The sequence below is a fragment of the Astyanax mexicanus genome, chromosome 19, assembly GCF_023375975.1.
Source record: "Astyanax mexicanus isolate ESR-SI-001 chromosome 19, AstMex3_surface, whole genome shotgun sequence".
NCBI classification, from domain to species: domain Eukaryota; kingdom Metazoa; phylum Chordata; class Actinopteri; order Characiformes; family Acestrorhamphidae; genus Astyanax; species Astyanax mexicanus.
In genome coordinates this window covers 39,306,472-39,313,481 of record NC_064426.1, presented here as the reverse complement: position 1 = coordinate 39,313,481, position 7,010 = coordinate 39,306,472, and the positions used below count along the sequence as shown (strand labels likewise).

General features: G+C 38.5%; 1 protein-coding gene across 1 annotated transcript in view; it reads left to right on the top strand.

The window, feature by feature from the left end:
* elof1 (elongation factor 1) overlaps positions 1 to 7,010 on the top strand; it is a 515,825-nt gene that overhangs the window by 216,038 nt on the left and 292,777 nt on the right. The gene's annotated exons all lie outside the window — the stretch shown is intronic.

Sequence of the window (7,010 nt, the reverse complement as noted above, 5' to 3'; positions counted from 1 at the left end):
CACACACACACACTCTCACACACACACACACTCACAAGCACACACTCGCGTAAACAGCCAGCCCTTTATTCTCTCTGTTTGATGGTTCCAGCTTCTCTCTCGCCTGCGCCTGTTTGATCTCCCATAACTGCATTTGATCCTTTGTTGGACGAGTGTGCTTTACAATCTCACATCACCAGTGCACTGCGTGCACAAACAGTCAGCCCTCGGCCAATAGCGGGCCTTGCACTATTACACCTTATACAACTTGGTGGAAATGTCATTTCATTTAAAGGGGACAAATAATCCCACCTTTTACACAAGTTAAACACATAAGAATAGGTCTACGGTCTATATGAAACATGTTCAAAGGGTTCATATAAAAAGATAAAGAGATCTCACCAGCTCTATTCTTACCAGTTTCAGCACTTTTTTTCAGAACGAGCCATTCAAGGGCTCTGACACTTTTAAGCAAATAAGCTGCAAACACGATCGTTGCATGCAATTGAAAATTCCACACAAATCTTAGTAGGTATAGATCCCTCCCTCAGACAAAGTCTGCTGGCTATTTCTGCTGTGTACTGTCTGAGATTCTCAACCAGCAGACCGTCAGAAATGTCGTTTCTTCAACTGATTTAGTGGGTGGGGTTTTGGTAGGGGTTCTATGCAGTGCCAAAGTGGTTCTATGCAGGTTTTCTTATTTTGGAGCATCCAAATGGCTCATGAAAACAAATGATTCCTGACTGTTTATAAGGTGTTTATAGAGGCAGTCTAGACCCAAGTGTAAATAGAAAAACATGCAAAAAGTGAGTTTTGCGTAAAATGTCCCCTTTTAAGCAGTTTTGTCCCCGAAAACACAAATTTTGTTGCATTGTTGGTTGAAAATAGCACAAACTGTATGCCGAAAATTGGAAATTTTGTTTTTTTTTTTAGAGCAAAAATGTCGAAAACCCAAAGACCCAATGATTTTTGGCATAATTCAATTGTAACTGGGTGTAATGTCAATCTGTAATGTGTCAAATATTACATTAATAAGGTCCTGAAAACAGTGAAACCAGACATTTTCTTTTATATTCAAACAGGACAATGTTCATCCCATATCAAGAGCTTACCTTGAAGACACAGATGATGCTCTAGCATGGCAAACTTTTTGTAGAATTTAAAGCTTAAAATATGAATATCACATCATAATGTTTTATCCTGCATACACTGCCATGTTGTCTTGTGTGTGCAACTTACTGTGTATACTACACACACACTAAAAGCTACATATACAGAATATGGCATTCTCAAGCTATTGATGCAGCATTGTAGAGTAGCATCACAGCGCACTCTGAGGAAAATCGCAGCGACTCGGTTCTGATGCATCAGCTCGACATTAAACTAGGAGTGAAGAGCGCCATCTACTGTACCCACCCAGAGAGAGCAAGGCCAATTGAATTGTGCTCTCTCAGGGCTCCGGCAGCTGATGGCAAGCTGCATCTCTCGACCCCTGATTGTTCTTTTAAATGAGATTTTTCTTGTTTACAACATTCGTTGTAGAAATCGCTCGAACGTTAAATTTTATATCATTTTATCTGATTTGATGTGTGTTTTCTGGTGCGACCGGTGGAGTGTATCCACACACTCCGACCCGACAGCAGCCGTGCCAACCTCGCAGCTACTTTAGTGAAGCTGTTAGCTTGTCATCAGTGGCACTCTGCAGTGATTTGTTTAGGTGGGCCTGTGTGGGTTCGGGGTGATGTAACTTAGAAGAAGGCTAGTTAACCCCTGCACCTGTTGGCTGTTGACAAGGCATACACACCACTCAAACACACACACACACACACACACACACTCAAACACACACACACACACACACACACACACTCCATCCCCCACTCTGAGGGCCCTGAGGGAGTGCGCTGCTTACCGACAGAGCTATTAGACGCTTTACGACTTCCAGCTTTTCTCTCCTCCTCGCTCCTCCTCTCCTCCTCGCTCGCTCGAGCTGAGAACAGGCTCCTCTCAGACATCTACGCCCCTCTAAGTGCTCTACACACGTCACACATTCCTCACACACACACACAGAAACACACACACACACACCGTCGCATGGCAACGCACACAAATGCTCGTGTAAGCAGAATGACCTGTGAGTTTCTGAAAGTTTGACGGAGGTTTTGCTTATCAGTGTGATTGAACATTTAGCAACACCTTTTCTGACAGTTTCAGGCCTTTAGGCTTAAGTGTGTGTGTGTGTGTGTGTGCGTGTGTGAGAATGTGTGAGACAGTAAGGTCCTTGTGTAATGCCGCAGGAACCCAGACACTCAGAATATCCAGTGTCTAATGTTGGGTTAAGGTTTGTCTGGGCTGTGTGTGCTGAAAGCTCTCTCCACCCGTTTGATCTTAAGGAGTTTCTGTATGTGGATTACAGATATTTTAATTCATAAAAAACACTTTATAAATAAAGTTCACACTCTGAGAAGTTCCGAGCTGCTGCAAAAAAAGTCAACCGATCAATTAATCAACCTTTAATCACACTTGAAATACAATCAGACTGACGCTCATTTACAGATCCAATACCAAGAAGTTCCAGGGACACTGTGTAAAATATAAATAAATTCAAAGGTTTAGGAGCTGGTTTACCATTGGGGGGGGGGGGGGGGGACACATTTGCTAAAATGAATCAAAGCCCACTCTGAAGTGTCTTAGAAGAACTATATTTAAATATAGCATTGCTGTCCAATGAAAAACAAGTATCTCCAAAACAGCTACTTTACAGTAGAGAGAAAAAAAGTCTAAACTTTCTATGGAAGTCAATGTTAAAAGAGTTTACTTCTATTGGTCCGTTTATCAAGAAATTTGGGCGCAGTGTAAGGGACAGTTTATCTGTTCAAATTATGTAGTAAACTAAAAATCCACAAAAAACTTTAGCGAGACTTTTTATATTTTACCATCTATAGTTCATTATACCATCAAAATATTCAGAGAATCTGAAAAAAAAAAAACCTGTGTGTAAGGTACAAGACAGATGCTCATTAAAGGAGAACTCTGGTGTAAAATGGACTTTTGTTGTAGTAAAACATGATAAAAAGTTCTTACCTTTGATGAATAGCACACCTCTGTTCTCCCACAGCGTTCAGAGATCCAGAAATTTTAACAGTTTGTCCAACAAACACCCTTCAGACTGCATGATACGGGGCTTAATTTGCCCTGATAAATCACTTTTTACACCGTTATCCAGCTCAAAGTAGCTCTATACCTCCTTGCTAGAATCCGGAGAGTCCTGACATTTAAAACAAGGCATTAATAACTTAAAAATTGCAGAAGAAGCTTATTAAAAACCACTATTTACATCCCATAACGCTAGCTTCAGCTCAGAGTGCCGCCATTACTGTACTGATAATGACAGACATATACATATGTATATACATATACATAGACTCTGCATAGTTTGCCTCCTGGTGCTGGCTGCTACGCTATTCAGAGTCTACGTATATATATGTCTATGTCATTTGTTAAAATTTCTGGATCTCAGAACGCTGTGGGTAAATACTTTTTTTTTATCATGTTTTACTACAGCAAAAGTCCATTTTACACCAGAGTTCTCCTTTAACTCTGTGCTGGCTGTGTTGTTTATGCATCTAAATGTTATTGAGAATTTTAAATGTTTTTTTTTTTGTTACTTAAATGAAGTAGAATTATTGTTTTAAGCAATTGATATAACACAAAAATAAAAGTTTTAAGAAACAATATCGTGGCTACAAATAGCCTTATACTATTTAAGTTAATTCAACGTATCCAAGAGGAAGTTTCTGAAGAATTTCTGTAGCCATAATAATAAAAAATGAGATCATCTTATCCTTTCACTCGATACACACAGGCTTCTGTATAGTGCATTCATAGTGCTGCTTAGCACATGTGTTTTGTTGAAGGTGAGTGCTGTGGAAGTACATAAATGTGTGTGTGTGTGTGTGTGTGTGTGTGTGCCATGTGCAGTGTCAGTATGAGTGTGTGTCTCAGACTGTGACTCATGCTGCTATAACTGACTCTAATCTCAGCCTCGGGCCTCCGAAAATCCAGTTTGGTTGTCATGACAGTACCGATCTAATTATACAAGCATTCCTGAGAGAAAGAGGTCTTCCTCCAGACTCTCCCTCTCTCTTTTTCTCTTTCTCTCTCTCTCTTTAGCTAATTTAATATTGGCACAATTACCTATATCTGCTTTCCCACAGTAGCAGAGGATATTACATACAGCACAAGACAAGACAATAGAGCTGTTAACAGTGAATTCATACTGGAGTACCGCGTATACCTCACCCATTTCCCATAATTACACCAAATCTTCCACATCATCACCACCATTATCTATTATCTTTATCATCATCCAATCAAATTCTTCCCATCAATTCTGTTATCAGGTTAAGAGTGAATAAAACTCTCCAAAACATTAGAAAAACAATGATTCATATTAAAGCGGCAGTCTGTATTATTGTGTTTCTAAGCTGAAAGCAGAAACAAAAAGCAATATGAATATAAATATAGTGTTTAATGTTATCAGTGTGCTGGAACAACCGTCCCTGCCAAGATTAATAATATATTCATATATTAATTCTAAAAACTGGGGTGGCAGGTCGCTTTTTGCAGGTCTTCTTTTTCTGGCCACGCCACACATCTTTACGTACAGCCTCTAAAAGAGGATCCGGCTCAGTTTTACTGAACGCGAGCGGCTGGTGGAGCAATGGAGACTTCAGAAGGGGAAACTCAGAACTTATTCAGTAGCTCATTCACTCATAGTAAAACCAAAGAAACGAAGGAGTGAAGTTTCTGACTGAGCTCTCTCTCTCTCTCTCTCTCTCTGACTGAACATAACCTGGAATCAGATTCATCCACTCTGAAAGGAGACCGCATCACACCCGCCCAGTTTAAAATTATTCCTCCGCATGCTTGGTGCAATTACCCATTCTCACCAGAGAGGGCCCTGTAGTCACTCTTAACCTGATAGCTAAATTAATGGGAAGAGTTTGATTGGATGATGATGATGGTGGTGAGGATGATGATGTGTAACATTTGGTGTAATTATGGGAAATAACTAAAAGTTTTAAGTTAATAAAGATTACATTACTTTAAAACAACTTTGCATTAAATTATTAAAGTAAATTTAACATATCCAGGCTCACAGTTTATACTGAATCTGAGTCTGAATCTATATCCTAAATGTCAAGGAAAAGTCACCATACTGCAAAATGAGATCGTCTTAAAGATCTTTGTCATGTCAGTTGTCATAACATGCCAGGTTATTTCAGCCTAGAAAATGTCATGACAACCTAAAGCAGCCTTTATTACATCAAGTATGTCTTTTGCAATTAGCGCTTATAAATGTTTATGCACGTTTATGTCAGTTGCCATGAAGTGTTTACAGTACCACCTCTTCTCATTCAATATGTTTTCTTTCTTTTATGATTTTCTACATTGTAAATTTAATATTGAAGACTATACAGGAAAACATGCATAATTATTTTTAATAATAAACCAGAATATGATTTATACTTTAGATTCTTTTAGTAGCACATTAAGTCCAATCTTTTGACTGGTAGTGTTAATAGGTGTCATGTAGCCTTATTAATACTGCTCTACAGTAAAGTGTTACATCACTTTGGACCAGATTTTTTTTAACTGGTGGGTTGAAACCCAAAAGTGGGTATTAGGTATGTTCTGGGCGGGTCACGGACAACTTGTAAAAAATAAATCCATTTAAAAATACATAAAAAATAATAAAAAATATTTAATACTAATCTAATTTTTACTTGTCTTTTATATTATGAGGGAAAAAGAGACAGATATAGTTTCTCACTAATGTTTTCTGAATGCAGAGATGTGCAGAGAAGTAAAATATCTCATTTTTATTGTGGTTATCATGTTCTTGGGCTCTTGGCTCTTGAGTTCCCACTGCCACTATGATTAAAAGATTGCTGATCCCAGTCATGCAACTTTCCATCAGCTGCTGGAGCCCTGAGAGAGCACAACTGCCCTTGCTCTCTCTGGGTGGGTACAGTAGATGGCGCTCTTTCCTCTTATCACTCCTAAGGCTGATGTGGATCAGCACAAGGCTGCGTCTGTGAGCTGATGTATCAGAACCGAGTCACTGCCCTTTTTCTTCGAGTGCGCTGTGATGCTACTCGGCAAAAATGAGTTCAAAAAGAGGCGGAGTCTAACTTCATATGTGTCAGCGAAGAGCGTGTGCTAGTCTTCACCCTCCTGGTGTGTTGGGGCATCACTAGTGATAGGGGGAGTCCTAATAACTGAGTTGGGTAATTGACCTTGAAAATTGGGAGAAAATGTGATTACAAAAAAATTGCTCTCAAATTTACTTTGCATGCATCTAGATCTCAACTTTAATGTACAGTTTGTTTGTTTGTTTGTTTGTTTGTAGAGTTTAGTGTAATTTATTTTGATGGTCAGTGTAATGCAGTGTAAAGCTCGTATTCTCATGATGAGTTTCTCAGATTTGTCGAGTTGCTCTGAATCATCCTGACCCTTGGAAAAAATGAAAACATCAAAGTGTAAAAGTGAAACTGGATTATGGGATGTTATAGATTTTTACCACTAACACAAGGTGAGTCAGTCGCCTGGAGCTGATTATCTGTATGAGTTACAGTGTATTTAGCAGTGCTTTCACTGAACATTCATCACAGCCTCACTCACTACCATGATGTTTTAATCTTTAGTACCACTTTAAAATAAGACTACCTTTATAAAGGGTTTATAAATGGTTTAGTTTATTAATGGTTACTAATTAGGTTGTAAATGCCTTGAAAATCATTAATAATTGTAGACCTGTTGTTTGCCAAATAGTGGACCCACAGCCACATAACTGGTTATTAATGATTTTTAAGGCATTTACAACCTAATTAATAACCATTAATAAACTAATTGTAAACCATTTATTAACCCTTTATAAAGGTAGTCTTATTTTAAAGTGGTACCTAATCTTTTATACATTCCTGATTTCTTTTTTATCAATGTATCCATGTAAAGCTAGTTTTTAA